We start from the raw sequence: 13,520 nt of genomic DNA on the forward strand, positions 1-13,520 counted from the left end.
AAATCCAGGTACGCTTCATCCACGGCATTCCCCGCATCTACCCAGCTTGTAACTCTATCGAAAAAAGAGATCAGATGAGTCTGGCATGATTTGTTTTTGATAAATCCATGTTGACTATTAGCGATGACCGCATTTGTTTCTAAGTGTTTGCAGACCACTTCCTTGACACTCTTTTCCAGAATCTTGCCTGGTATCAACATGATGTCATCCTTTTTTCCATTCTTGAAGATTGGGACTACATTGGCCCTCCTCCAGTCTGCTGGAACTTCTCACGTTCTCCAAGAGCTCTCAAAGACTAGGATGGCTTCAAACTACAAGAGAGGAGATTCCATCTGAACATGAGAAAGAATTTCCTGACTGTGAGAGCTGTTCAGCAGTGGAACTCTCTGCCCCGGAGTGTGGTGAAGGCTCCTTCTTTGGAGGCTTTCAAGGAGAGACTGGATGGCCATCTGTCAGGGATGCTTTGCATGCGATTTTCCTGCTTCTTGTTAGGGGGTTGGACTGGATGGCTCTTGAGGTCTCTTCCAACTCTATGATTCTATGTCTGTATGACATCTAGGGGCCTTGTGTAGTACTGCAACGTATAGGCGTATTTATTTACACAAATGACAACACATTTTGAAAGCATTTTTGAAATGATTCCTTTACTATGCACAATACGTAGCTGAGCTTTTGTGGTTTTAGTGGTAGGACAGATGCAGACTATAGAGCCAAGATGGGTATCCAATCAAGGCAATTGCAGGGTCATGTTCAAAAGCATGTTAAAGCAGCTTTAGGAATTCTGTGCCAATTTCTCTGCCAAATTCATGGAAGTCTTGACTATCTTCGTTGCATCCATCCCCTCCTTATCCCATATCTCTCCTCGTAAAAAAGGGGGTCTCTGATACGATCTGAGGAAACAAGAGAAACAGAAATATTGACATTAGGGATGAGATTCATTCCTGAGCCAGATTCAGAAGGAAAGGAAAGTGGGTGAAGTAGAGGCAGTAAAAACTGGAGTGAAAAGAAAGGACATACAAGGGTTGAATGCAGGGGCGGCTCAACCCATTACGCAAAGTAAGCATTTGCAGTATAGTTGATTTTGCCCAGGGGCACTCTTGGGGGAAAATAGACCTTGACATATGCGAGTTGTAGTTATTGGGATGTATAGTTCACCTGCAATCAAAGAGCATTCTGAACTCCACCAATGATGGAAGTGAACCAAATATGGCACACAGAACTCCCACAATGAATAGAAAATATATCTAAGTTATTGGTTTGGGGGGGGGGGGGTGCCAAAATACTGTTTGCTTACCGTTGAAAATTACTTAGGGCTGCCTCTGGTTGAATGAAAAATAATGCCTCCACCTTCATTACTTGGGTTTGAATGGGAATATTTTAATAAATTAAAGCAGATATAATCCTTAGAATGTGTTCTTTAACTACCACAATTCACTTTCCCACATAATCACCAGGCAATTGGATACATTTCTTCCAACGATGAACAAGTTTTCTGAAGCCAACATGGAAGAAGTTGACACTCTTTTTCCACAACCCATCGTGCACAATAGCCAAGCAAAGCAATAAAGTGACCCACACATTCTTGTGAAATACCGATTATGCTTGAAATTTCTCCCTGAGTGATATGACGATCATCCTGAATCATTCTGTCAACCTTTTGTTTGTGAAACTCGGTGATTGCTGTCACAGGACGTCCAACTCCTTGTTTGTCACACGTCAGATGTTCCCACCATCAAAATGCTGAAATGCCAAAACCTCTTCCCTAAGCACAATGCCAAGGACCAGATCCCTGTTTTCCATACAACAGAACCTGACTCCCTGCACAAAACCTAAGACTCCAAAAGTGCACTTCTTCCTCTTCCCTTGAGAAAGAAACCCCAAAGAGAGCAGACTGCTCCCGTGGAAATCTGCCACTCTCCATAGGTACACAATCTCTCTCCTTCCCATGGAGCAGAGTATAGCAGGTGTGTAATAAGAAATTCAATGTGCAGATTTGATAAATGTGGATTTAATATGATGTGTCGGAATGAATGGATGAATGGAAGGATGTATGGATGGAGTTAATAATTTTGGAAGAACCAGTATAATATTCAGGCCTGCAATAACTAACTACTTGCTTGCTGCTTTGTGATTAAAATCTGTTGATGAGATCTGAAGAGTAAACTCTGATAAGAACGGGATAGTGATAAAGATACTCCACTTTGGCAGGAAAAACGAAATGCAAAGAGACAGAATGGGGGACAATGCCTGGCTCGAGAGCAGTACGTGTGAAAAAGATCTTGGAGTCCTCATGGACAGCAAGTTAAACATGAGCCAACAATGTGATGTGGCGGCAAAAAAAGCCAATGGGATTTTGGCCTGCATCAATAGGAGCCTAGTGTCTAGATCTATCGAAGTCATGCTACCCCTGCTCTATTCCGCTTTGGTTAGACCACACCTGGAATATTGTGTCCAGTTCTGGGCACCACAATTCAAGAGAGATATTGACAAGCTGGAATGTGTCCAGAGGAGGGCGACTCAAATGATCAAGGGTCTGGAGAACAAGCCCTATGAGGAGCCGCTTAGAGAACTGGGCATGTTTAGCCTGAAGAAGAGAAGGCTGAGAGGAGATATGATAGCCATGTATAAATATGTGAGAGGAAGCCACAGGGAGGAGGAGGGAGCAAGCTTGTTTTCTGCTTCCCTGGAGACTAGGACGCGGAACAATGGCTTCAAATTACAAGAGAGGAGATTCCATCTGAACATTAGGAAGAACTTCCTGACTGTGAGAGCCGTTCGGCAGTGGAACTCTCTGCCCCGGAGTGTGGTGGAGGCTCCTTCTTTGGAAGCTTTTAAGCAGAGGCTGGATGGCCATCTGTCAGGGGTGCAATATTCCTGCTTCTTGGCAGGGGGTTGGACTGGATGGCCCATGAGGTCTCTTCCAATTGTATGAGTCTATGATTCTATGATTCTAAGGAAATGTTTGCAACGTTCCTTATGTTAAGAAGGAAGTCAACACAAGCCTTGTGTTTGTTAACACCAAACAAGAAGATCAACACTGAGATGGATCCAGGATGGAAGACGCCTACCATTAATTTACAACTTTTGGGACTTCATCAACAGAATATTTCCTATAAAAGACTCAGCCGAATAATGCTCAAATCGTGGCAGTCCTGAGGAGTCTGTCCACCCGCCATGCTCTGCTCCATGGGAAGGAGAGAGATGGTGTATTTGGAGAGTGGCAGATCTGCACAGGGGCAGTCTGGTCACTTTGGGGCTTCTTTCTCAAGGGAAGAGGAAGAAGTGCGCTTTTGGAGTTAGATTTTATGCAGGGAGTCAGGTTCTGCTGTATGGAAAACAGAGATCTGGCCCTTGGCATTGTTCTTAGGGAAAGAAGTTTGGCATCTCAGCGGTTTGAAGTTTTGGCGTTATGGAAGTTATGGAACTATGCATTGGCAGGCTGCAGGAAAGCAGGGTCTGGCCTAACAGGTGTTCTTCTCCAAGGAGGGAGAAAAGGATATGGTAATATTTGGATGCATGTGGATGAATGCGTGTACATGTGTATGAATGTTGAGTGAAAATGTAATTCCCCTTTGTTTGTTTGTTAACCAATGTAATTGTAAACCCAATGTAGTGGTATAGAATCTGTATGTCTATATGTCTAATGTCATTCTTTGTCTAAATGTTTTCCTGTAATCTGATCTACCCTCTCACACTGGAAATTGCAATAAAAAGAACCTATGCTTTAAAGTTATTGAAAAGTCATTCATGACATAATTGGTGTCAGAAGTGGGATATTCTTTTCCAATGTGGGAAAGCTATGCATAACAGGTGAACCAGACTCCTCAGGTCGGTCACAATTTGAGCATTATTAGACTGAGTCTTTTATAGGAATATTCTGTTGATGTCGTCCCAAGGTTGTAAATTAATGATAGATGTCTTCCATCCTGGATCCATCTTAGTTTCCTGGCCAGATGTTGATCTTCTTGATTGGTGTTGATCTTATGTTAACTTCCTTCTTGACATAAGGAATGTTGCAAACATTTCTGTTATCACTGTCCCAGTTCTTATCAGAGTTTACTCTTCAGATCTCATTAACAGGTTTTAGTCACAAAGCAGCAAGCAGGTAGTAAGTCATTACAGGCCTTAATATTAACTCCAACCACACATCCTTCCATTCTTCCATTCATTCCCACACATCATATTAAATTCATATTTGTCCAATCTGCACATTGAATTTCTTGTGACATTTAACCATTTACAAACTTTGCAGGTTTCTTGCAAATGAACTTGCAAAACCCAATACACCCCTTGATGGCTCCTTTCCAGGATAATTCTGCTTCTAAAGTGTTACTTACACAATCTTAGTGATGTCTTGGGATAATAACTCACCATTTCTTTCCTGCCTCGGGTAATTATTATTATTCTCCCGACTAGCAATGAAGACCATAACCAAGCCGGTGATGGCTACAATGCCAAGGACGATGATTTCGACTGGGACGGTCATGGCTGCGGGAGCTGCAGAGGGAAACCAAAGGGCAGAATCACACTCAGGGTGCATCTTCACTGGCTCTTTGTGTCAAAGGAGGGATCAAATCAACTCTGTGGCAGTTGCATGATGCACAGAGCTGACTCAGTGTAACATGTAACAACATTGCTGCGTATTGGTGGCTGCCTCCCTCTTATTATTACTTATTATTAACTTTATTTGTACCCCGCTAGCATCTCCCGAAGGACTCAATGCGGCTTACAAAGGCCAAGGCCTCAATACACAACATAACAATACACAACCGAAAGCAAATCAAAAACAGTTAAAGCAATATAAAACAACAAGCAATAAAACAATACACCAAGACACAATAAAACTGGGCTGGGCCAGAGTAAAGGGTACAGATTAAAAGTGCTGATGTGACAGGTGATATGTAAGATTATAGGGTAAGTACAGTGTGCCAGCAATCTTAATTTCTACTAAAGTGCTTCTGGGACTTGTTGTTGGAGTTTTCCTATTCTGGAAAGGCACATCGGAACAGCCATGTCTTCAAGTTCTTCCTAAAGACTGCCAACGTAGGGGCCTGTCTAAGCTCTTTGGAGAGGTTATTCCAGAGTCGGGGGGCCACCACAGAAAAGGCCCTGTCTCACGTCCCCATCAGGTGCGCCTGCGATGCAGGCGGAATCGTGAGCAGGGCCTCTCCGGATGAACGAAGTGAGCGCGTGGGTTCATAAACGGAGATGCGGTCACGCAGGTAGGATGGTCCCAAACCGTTCAGGGTTTTGTAGGTAAGCACCTGCACCTTAAATTGGGCTCGGAAAATAAACGGCAGCCAGTGGAGCTCATTGAACAGGAGGGTTGACCTCTCTCTGTAAGGAGCACCAGTTAACATCCTGGCCGCTGCCCGTTGGACCAGTTGGAATTTCTGAGCCGTCTTCAAGGGCAGCCCCACGTAGAGCACATTACAGTAGTCCAATCTAGAGGTGACCAAGGCATGGACCACCCCGGCCAGATCAGCCTTTGTGAGGTACGGTCGCAGTTGGTGCAAAAGTCTCAATTGTGCAAAAGCCCTCCCGGACACTGCCGACGCCTGAGCCTCAAGTGTAAGCGATGAATCCAGTAGGACTCCCAAACTGCAGACCTGTGGCTTCAGGGGGAGTATAACCCCGTCCAACACAGGTTGCCACCCTATACCCCGATCCAGTTTACGATCGACCAGGAGGACCTCTGTCTTGTCGGGATTGATCTTCAGCTTGTTCGTCCTCATCCAGATAGACACAGCGGCCAGGCACTCATCCAGCACCCGAGAGGCCTCCTTGGCGTTAGGTGGAAATGAATAATAGAGTTGTGTGTCATCTGCATAGAGGTGGCACCTAACTCCAAAACTCCGGATGACCTCTCCCAGTGGTTTCATGTAGATGTTAAAGAGCATGGGAGACAGGATAGAGCCTTGCGGGACCCCACAGGTCAAAGGCTTCACCATCTGGGAACGACCCTCCAGAAAGGACCGGAGCCACGACAAAACCGTGCCCCCGAGACCCATCCCAGAGAGTCGACCCAGAAGGATACCATGGTCGATGATATCGAAAGCCGCTGAGATGTCCAAGAGAACCAACAAGGTCACACTCCCCCTCTCCAGCTCTCTACGGAGGTCATCCACCAAGGCGACCAAGGCTGTCTCGGTGCCATGACCAGGCCTGAAACCAGACTGTGACTGATCTAGGTAGTTGGTGTCATCTAAAAAGCCCTGGAGCTGGAAGGCAACCACCCGCTCCAGCACCTTGCCCAAAAAAGGGAGGTTGGAAATTGGTCTGTAATTGTTCAGCACCGTGGAGTCAAGGGAGATCTTTTTAAGGAGTGGACGAACCACGTCCCCTTTCAGTCAAGATGGAACCCCCTGCTCCAACGATGCATTAATGATCAACACAAACCAATCAACCAGCCCCTTCCCTGGCCAATTTAATTAGCCAAAACGGGCAAGGGTCTAGGGCCGAAGTGGTCGCCCTCACAGCCCCAAGGACCGCCTCCACAGTCCCAGGAAGAACAAGCCTAAAAGAATCCCACAAAATTGGACAAGCAGGTGCCTCAATCACCTCGCCTGGCACTGTGATGAAATTGGAGTGCAGCTCAAGGCGTATCTGAGCAACTTTGCCTGCAAAATGGTGTGCGAACTCGCAACACCGAGTTGCTGGGTCATTGAAGGTCTCCTCCACCACAGGTGGCTGAAGAAGTTCCCCGACGACCCGAAACAACTCCGATGATCTATTTGCGGCAAACGCTATACGGGCAGTCATGAAGGACTCCTTGGCTACCTGTATAGCCACGGTATACGCCCTAAGAGAGGCAGTAGCCCGTGCTTGGTCAGACACGTCCCAAGATCTCCTCCAAATGCGCTCTGCCCCCTTCTTGTGTGCTTCATCACAGCCAACTCCTCGGTGAACCAGGGAGACGGCATGTCATGACGCAACGTGATCGGGCGTTCAGGAGCAATCGTATCTATCGCCCTGGTCATTTCCCTGTTATAGAGATCGACCAAGATGTCGACAGAATCACCAGGCTCCATGGCAGGAAGATCCCCAAGATTCCTCAGGAATCCCTCCGGATCCATTAGTCTCCTGGGGCAGACCATCTTAATCTGTCCTCCACCCCTGCGGAGGTTAAGGGTCGCAGAAAGTCTAAAACTACATCTTGAACACTCAAATAGATTCCACCACCACAGCGTCCAGAGACTGAACAAATTTTTGTGCGGCCGAGGAAGCTGATGGATCCTACTAGACTTTCGAGTGTCCTTAAAGAACTGGATTACACCGCTGATTCTCTATGTGAACAAGTGGAAAACTGGAACAAAAATCTATCAACTGTCTTAGATATAGTTGCCCCTAAACGGGCTCTTCGCCCTCGCCAGAATAGATCTCCATGGTTCATGGATGCATTACGTCAGATGAAACTTGAGCGGAAGAGATTAGAACGTAATTGGCGCAAGAAACCTGATGAAACATCGAAGTCTGCTTTTGAAATACATCGAAAAATCTAGGAAGCAGCCACCAGAGAGGCCAAAAAAAGAATATAATTCCTCACTGATAGCATCTGCCAGATCTCGACCTGCTCAAATATTTAAAATTGTTTTTAAATAGGTAACATCTCAAATCCAACCCATTGGGCCAAAGGGTAACATCTCAAATCCAACCCATCTGGCCAAAGATGTGGCTAGTCAAGATATTACAGCAGAGACCTTCCAGAGCCACTTCATAAATAAGATCAATGTGCTCCGCGAAGGGCTACCTCCCACAGAGGACACATTGAGGGAACTAGAGGCCTTCTGGCCATCTAGTGGTCAACTTCTAGAACATTTTGTGTCATTAGAAATGGAAGACTTGGAAAAGACTCTAGCTGCAGCAACACCATCTACCTGCTCCCTTGATCCTTGCCCCTCCCGGTTGGTTAAGGAGTGCTGGGAGGGACTGCGAGATCCCTTAAGGAGCATCATCAACAGCTTCTTGGAGCAAGGAATTTTTCCAGATTGCCTCAAAGAAGCAGTGGTCCACCCTCTCCTGAAAAAACCAAGCCTAGACGCCGCCACACCTAGTAACTATCGCCCAGTTTCAAACCTTCCATTTTGGGCAAGGTGATTGAATGGACAGTGGCGGGGCAGCTACAGCAATTCTTAGATGAGACTGCGGGTTTGGACCCCTTTCAATCAGGTTTTTGCTCAGGTCATGGGACAGAGACTGTCTTGGTAGCTATTACTGACTAAATTCATCATCAATTAGACCAAGGCGGATCAGCGCTATTGGTACTCTTGGACCTCACAGCTGCATTCGACACCATGGACCATGACTTGTTGATTCATCGATTGGCTCTGTCTGGTGTACGAGGTTTAGCCCTCAAATGGTTCAATTTGTTCGTCCGGGACCGGAGACAGAGGGTGGAGTGGTTAGGCCAAAGCTCTGAGAGCTCCTGCCTTTGCTGTGGAGTTAGTTCCCCAGGGTGCTCTCCTATCTCCCCTGTTGTTTAACATCTACGTCCGGCCACTTGCTGGACTGGTGCGGAGCTTTGGCATAGAGTGCTACCAGTATGCAGATGATACCCAGCTACTCTTGTGTCTCGAACCTGGGACAACCGCGATTCCTGAGAACTTTAGGCTGTGTTTGGAAGCAGTGATGAGTTGGTTGCAAGTGAGCAGACTAAAAGTGAACCCTGCAGAAACCGAGATACTCTGGCCTGGCCAGCCACCAGAATTAACCCAGTCTCTGCCTGATTTCGATGGGGAAGCTCTGGTTCCGTCTGCCACTGTTCAAAGCCTTGGGGTTGTGTTGGACTCATCGCTGACGATGGAGGCCCAGATCACTGCCAGAAGGAAGCAGGCCTTTTTTCATCTTCGACAAGCAAGGAAATTGGCATCCTACCTTTCGGTAGAAGCATTGGCAACGGTAATCCACACAACAGTCACCACGAGGTTGGACTATTGCAATGCCTTATATGCCGGCCTTCCGAAGTCAACGACCCAGAAGATTCGGATGGTCCAAAATGCAGTGGCCAGGCTGCTAGTGGGATCATCTATAAGATCCCATATTACACCGATTCTGCAACAACTGCATTGGCTACCAAGAGAACATCGGATCTCTTACAAGATCCTGATCCTGACATTTAGAGCTCAAAATGGCCAAGGACCTTTATATCTTAGGGACCGCCTCATTCCTCTTCTCCATCAGTGGTCACCTCGATCCACCCAGGAACATCTCCTGTACATACCGGGCCCTAGGGAGGGAGGGACACCTGGAAGCTACAAGGCATAGAGCTTTTCTAACCTATGCTCCAATTCTGTGGAACTCATTGCCTCCATACATTAGAACAAGAGTCCCCAAACTAAGGCCCGCGGGCCGGATACGGCCCGCCAAGGCATTTATCTGGCCCGCATGGCCTGGCCTGGCGCAAAGCCCCTCGCCGTTTCTCTCTCTCCCTCCGGAGTGGCTTCAGGAGGGGTCGCGCCGGACCAGGGTTCTCCCTCTTTTTTTCTTTCTTTCCTTTCTTCCTTCCCTCCCTCCCTTCCCCTTCCTTCTCCTTTCCCCTCCCTCCTTCCCTCCCTTCCTTTCCTTCCTTCCTTCCGTGTGGGAGGGAGATGCCTACTGGGTGGGGATGCCGGCCCAGGGAAGCCAGCTTGGCTGGCCACGCCCACCCGGCTCCACCTCCACCTGTCCTCCTGGCATGGCTGGAAGGGGAACAGGAGGCACCTCATGGCCACAGATCTTCTTCTGCTGCGCTCTCTTGTTCTCCGTGGCCACGAGGTACCTCCTGCTTCCCTCCCAGCCACACCAGGAGAACAAGCGAAGGCGGCGCCTGGCCCGGAGTCCCCGCCCGGTAGACTTCTCTACCTGAGGAGCGGTGTGGAGGTGGAGGAGGAGAAGGAGAAGGAGGAGAAGAAGGAGAAGAAGAAGGAGAAGAAGGAGGAGGAGGAAGAGGACTTAATGACCGGGATCAGGGGTCCTCAGACTTTTTAAACAGGGGGCCAGTTCACCCCCCCGCTCCCCCCCCCTTCTCCCCACTTACTCTGAGAAGAATGAGAGAGGAATTGCACTGGGGAGTGTGGCACTGGAGCTGGGGAAGTCCGTGGGGGGAGGAAGAGAAAGAGAAAGCAAACTCTGAGAGAGAAGGCAAGGGGGAGGGGCGAGTAGGGAGGGCAAGAAGAAGGAGGAGGAGGAGGAGAAGCAGGAGAAGGAGAAGAAGGAGGAGGAGGAGAAGAAAGAGGAGGAGGAGGAGGAGAAGAAGGAGAAGAAGGGGGAGGAGAAGAAGGAGAAGAAGGAAGAGAAGAAGACAGAGGAGGAGGAGAAAAAGAAGAAGAGGTTGAGGAGGAGAAGGACAAGGAGAAGAAGGAGGAGGAGGAGGAGAAGAAGAAGGAGGAGGAGAAGGAGAAGAAGGGGGAGGAGGAGAAGGAGGAGAAGGAGAAGAAGGAAGAGAAGAAGGAGAAGAAGACAGAGGAGGAGAAAAAGAAGAGGTTGAGGAGGAGGAGAAGGACAAGGAGAAGAAGAAGAAGGAGGTGGAGGAGAAGGAGGAGGAGAAGAGGAAGGAGAAGGAGGAGGAGGAGGACAAGAAGGAGAAGGAGAAGGAGGAGGAGAAGAAGGAGAAGGAGGACTTAATGACTGGGATCAGGGGACTTTTTAAACAGGGGGCCAGTTCACCCCCCCCCCGCCCTCTTGCACCCCCCCCCCACTGCCCCCCTCCCCCGCCACTTACTCCCCACTTACTCTGAGAAGAATGAGAGAGGAGTTGCACTGTGGAGAGTGGCACTGGAGCTGGAGAAGTCGATGGGTGGAGAGGCAAGTCAGTGGGGGGAGAAAGAGAAAGAGAAAGCAAACTCTGAGAGAGAAGGGGAGGGGGCGAGTGGGGAGGGCAAGAAGAAGGAGGAGGAGCAGGAGAAGAAGAAAGAGAAGAAGGAGAAGGAGGAGGGGAAGGAGGAGGAGAAGAAGGAGGAGAAGAAGGAGGAGAAGAAGGAGGAGGAGGAGGGGAAGGAGGAGGAGAAGTGGAAGAAGGAGGAGGAGAAGAAGGAGGAGGAGAAGAAGGAGGAGGAGGAGAAGAAGAAGCAGGAGGAGAAGGAGAAGAAGAGGAAGGAGGAGGAGGAGGAGAAGGAGGAGAAGAAGAAGCAAGAGAAGGAGAAGAGGAAGGAGGAGGAGGAGGAGGACAAGGAGGAGGAGGAGGAGGAGGAGGAGGAGGAGAAGGAAGAGAAGAAGGAGAAGAAGACGGAGGAGGAGGAGAAAAAGAAGAAGAAAGAGGTTGAGGAGGAGGAGAAGAACAAGGAGAAGAAGGAGGAGGAGGTGGAGAAGGAGGAGGAAGAGGAGAAGAGGAGGAGGAGGAGGACAAGAAGGAGGAGGAGGAGGAGAAGGAGGAAGAGAAGAAGAAGCAAGAGGAGAAGGAGAAGAAGGAGGAGGAGAAAAAGAAGTAGGTGGAGGAGGAGAAGGAGAAGAAGGAGGAGGAGGAGGAGGAGAAGCAGGAGAAGAAGGAGGAGGAGGACAAGGAGAAGAAGGAAGAGAAGGAGGAGGAGGAGAAAAAGAAGAAGAAAGAGGTTGAGGAGGAGGAGGACAATGAGAAGAAGAAGGAGGAGGTGGAGAAGAAGGAGAAGGAGAAGAAGGAGGAGAAGAGGAAGGAGGAGGAGAAGGAGAAGGACAAGAAGAAGAAGAATGAGAAGGAGGAGGAGGACTTAATGACTGGGATCAGGGGACTTTTTAAACAGGGGGCCAGTTCACCCCTCCCGCCCTCCCCCGCCTCCTTGCACTCCCCCCCCCCCCCCCCGCTGGCATAGCCCCCTGCCCCCCTGCCCCGCCCCTTACTCCCCACTTACTCTGAGAAGACCGAGAGAGGAGTTGCACTGGGGAGAGTGGCACTGGAGCTGGAGAAGTCGATGTGGGGAGAGGCAAGTCCGTGGGGGAGAAAGAGAAAGAGAAAGCAAACTCTGAGAGAGAAGGGGAGGGGGGGGCGAGTGGGGAGGGCAAGGAGGAGGAGGAGAAGAAGAAGGAGGAGAAGAAGGAGAAGGAGAATGGGGAGGAGGAGAAGTAGGAGATGAAGGAGATGGAGATGAAGATGAAGGAGATGGAGATGAAGGAGATGATGAAGATGAAGGAGATGAAGATGAAGGAGAAGATGAAGGAGAAGGAGGAGGAGAAGGAGAAAGGGGAGGAGAAGAAGTAGGAGATGAAGGAGATGGAGATGAAGATGAAGGAGATGGAGATGAAGGAGATGATGAAGATGAAGGAGATGAAGATGAAGGAGAAGAAGAAGGAGAAGGAGGAGGAGAAGGAGAAAGGGGAGGAGAAGAAGTAGGAGATGAAGGAGATGGAGATGAAGATGAAGGAGATGGAGATGAAGGAGATGATGAAGATGAAGGAGATGAAGATGAAGGAGAAGAAGAAGGAGAAGGAGAAGGAGATGAAGGGGAAGGAGAAGAAGATGAAGGAGAAGAAGGAGAAGGAGAAGGGGGAGGAGAAGAAGTAGGAGATGAAGGAGATGAAGATGAAGGAGATGGAGATGGAGATGAAGGAGATGATGAAGATGAAGGAGATGAAGATGAAGGAGAAGATGAAGATGAAGGAGAATGAGATGAAGGAGAAGGAGAAGAAGATGAAGGAGAAGGAGAAGGGGGAGGAGAAGAAGTAGGAGATGAAGGAGATGGAGGAGAAGGAGATGGAGATGAAGGAGAAGATGAAGATGAAGGAGATGGAGATGAAGGAGAAGGAGATGGAGATGAAGGAGAAGATGAAGATGAAGGAGAAGGAGATGAAGGAGAAGGAGAAGAAGATGAAGGAGAAGAAGAAGGAGGAGGAGGAGAAGGGTGAGGAGAAGAAGAAGGAAATGAAGGAGATGGAGATGAAGATGAAGGAGATGGAGATGAAGGAGATGATGAAGATGAAGGAGATCATGAAGATGAAGGAGATGAAGATGAAGGAGAAGATGAAGGAGAAGGAGATGAAGGAGAAGAAGAAGAAGAAGAAGAAGAAGAAGAAGAAGAAGAAGAAGAAGATCTTAATGACTGGGATCAGGGGTCCTCAGACTTTTTAAACAGGGGGCCAGTTCACCCCCCCCCCCCTCCTGATATCATTGATGCCTCGAGAGCCCACTTGCCCAACAGAACACCTTTTAAGTTCTGAGGGAGTTTTTCAGAGTTAACCTGGCATAATGTGAGTTGTAGTTCACCCACAAGCTTATGCATTTTGTACAATGAAACATTGGACTTTTTCAAATAACCCGGGCAACACTGGGTAGCCAAGCTTGTTTCAAAAATAAAACTAAACGTGGATACCAATAACATGACATCCATTGAGGTTCACAATAGGTAGCCATAGGTGACATGTTTCTGAATCTTTACAAAGAACTGTAATTTAAGATAAGACTGTGCAACTCTGGTTGAATCATTCTTATGAAGGTTGAGAGATGTGGCGGCAAAAAAAGCCCCTGGGATGTTGGCCTGCATCAGGAGGAGCGTGATGCAGGTGCTTTGAATGCAGTTTTCCTGCTTCTTGGCAGAATGGGGTTGGACTGGATGGCCCATGAAGTCTCTTCCAAC

The 13,520-nt window shown here is 48.3% G+C and overlaps 1 long non-coding RNA gene across 1 annotated transcript; it reads right to left on the reverse strand.

The window, feature by feature from the left end:
- Window positions 1-624: 624 nt before the first annotated feature.
- LOC137096356 (uncharacterized) lies at window positions 625-11,907 on the reverse strand. Its single transcript, XR_010909390.1, has 3 exons — window positions 11,802-11,907; window positions 4,372-4,497; window positions 625-890 (listed from the first exon to the last, which is right to left on the reverse strand). It is a non-coding gene; the product is annotated as an uncharacterized lncRNA (long non-coding RNA).
- Window positions 11,908-13,520: the final 1,613 nt, after the last annotated feature.

This window comes from Anolis sagrei, chromosome 2 (genome assembly GCF_037176765.1).
Source record: "Anolis sagrei isolate rAnoSag1 chromosome 2, rAnoSag1.mat, whole genome shotgun sequence".
Taxonomy (NCBI): Eukaryota; Metazoa; Chordata; class Lepidosauria; order Squamata; family Dactyloidae; genus Anolis; species Anolis sagrei.